Source organism: Callospermophilus lateralis, chromosome 14 (assembly GCF_048772815.1).
Source record: "Callospermophilus lateralis isolate mCalLat2 chromosome 14, mCalLat2.hap1, whole genome shotgun sequence".
Taxonomy (NCBI): domain Eukaryota; kingdom Metazoa; phylum Chordata; class Mammalia; order Rodentia; family Sciuridae; genus Callospermophilus; species Callospermophilus lateralis.
This window is the reverse complement of record NC_135318.1, coordinates 5,701,491-5,703,179: the sequence shown is the minus strand read 5'-3', so window position 1 is coordinate 5,703,179 and position 1,689 is coordinate 5,701,491. Positions and strand designations below refer to the sequence as shown.

The 1,689-nt window shown below is 43.4% G+C and overlaps 1 non-coding gene across 1 annotated transcript; it reads left to right on the top strand.

Moving 5' to 3' along the window:
* Nucleotides 1-635: 635 nt before the first annotated feature.
* Trnaa-agc (transfer RNA alanine (anticodon AGC)) lies at nt 636-708 on the top strand. Its single transcript has one exon. It is a non-coding gene; the product is annotated as a tRNA-Ala (tRNA).
* Nucleotides 709-1,689: the final 981 nt, after the last annotated feature.

The following is a 1,689-nucleotide window of genomic DNA, read 5'->3' as shown; positions in this document are numbered from 1 at the left end:
TGCAGAAATTCTGAAGCCTAAGAATTTGAAATGAATGAAATGAAAACCGATCAAGTGAAGAAGTGGGTTTTCGTTCATTATTTAATACATAGCATTCCTTCCTTTTGTTCCTATGGCTAATGACATAATGGTACCTCTTATTAATGCATCTCAGACTTGATTCAATACAACATCATCTTTTAAAACATTTAGTGGGCCTGGGGATATAGCTCAGTGGTAAAGCAGTTGCCCAGCATGCACAAGGACCTGGGTTCAAATCCCAGTACCATCAAAAAAGAAGAAAAAAGAATTCAAAATGTTTAATTACTGATGAAAAAAAATGTTTGTAATGTAAAGTTGCAACTTTCTTTTGGGGTTTAGCATTTATCTTTCTTATTCATTCGCACATTCTTCTATTGTATTAGGAATTTTAATACTCTGTCCCTTACAAAATATTGTAATCAATATTTTGCTCAACTTCTTTGCCTTTTAGTTTTGATTGTGATAGTTTTTAGAGCACTTTACTAAGGAGCAGAGTTGAAGAAAGGGTGGTGACCAGGAAAGAGCAGGAAGCCAGCACAAGGAACCTCACCGCGTTGGCCGTGGAAGAACACACACAGATAAATCCTCCCTGTTGAAAATGGGGGAAAGGGGGCTGGGGTTGTGGCTCAGTGGTAGAGCACTTGCCTAGCATGCAGGAGGCACTGGGTTCAATCCCCAGCACCACATAAAAATAAACAAATGAAATAAAGGTATTGTGTCCACCACCAAAAAAAAAAAAAAAAGACGACGAAGAAGAAAAGAAAAATGGGGGAAAGGGATTTCCTTCCTCTCTCTTTTTCAGATCAATTTGCATGGTAAGGTCATTGGTATCTCCTCGAGATGTATCTTCTAGAAGATTAGACAGGCTCTCCATGAGCTGGCCCTTTCTTCCAGGTTTATGACCCAAGAATGTCTTTCTCCAGAACACGGGAACCCTCTCTTTAAAATGCCAACATCTTTTTGAAACATCAGAAGAGTTCCCACATCTCCCAATCCCTGTGGGATCTTAGGGGCCTCATTTTGGAGGGCTCCTTATACAATTTGCTTTTTGCCACAAAGCTGTGATAAGTTTGTTTTTCCACTGGATAAAGCCAAAAAGTGGGTACAGCTGGTCAACCCAATTGCTAGGCAAAGTTAGGATGAACCACAGGACAAAGGGTGCTGTCAAGTCCCTTGTGTGTCTTGAAAACATGCACGTGATGGGTCATCCCTGCTTGGTTAGTGAAGGAGCTGTGCTTCTGGCTGTCTGCAATTTCTTAGAGGGTTTTTGCTGTGAGGTGCATCATATTCTGGTTCGATCTTTATTCAATAGTGCTAGTGTTTTCTCCATCACCTTTGGGTTGGGATTTCAATCATTATGGCCCCGACAGCTCTTGCTAGAGGTGACTAGCTCTCGGACCCCCGGGAGCCCGGCACTTAAGGACCCTGGGAGCCTTGAGGAGATGCATTTAGAACTCTGCCCAGGGCTTGAAGGGAGAAGCATTTATTTATTATTGTTCCCCTGACCTGCAGTCAGTGGGTGTCAGGGTTCCATGTGTGCGGGGCGTGCCTGTTTGAGTACTGGGGTCTCACAGCTCTTCCCTGCCAGCAGAGACGGCAGGAAGTGAAAGGTGAGGTGTGTGGGCCATAGGCAAGGCTCTGTTGGTCACGCTGGTATGAAACTGGTCA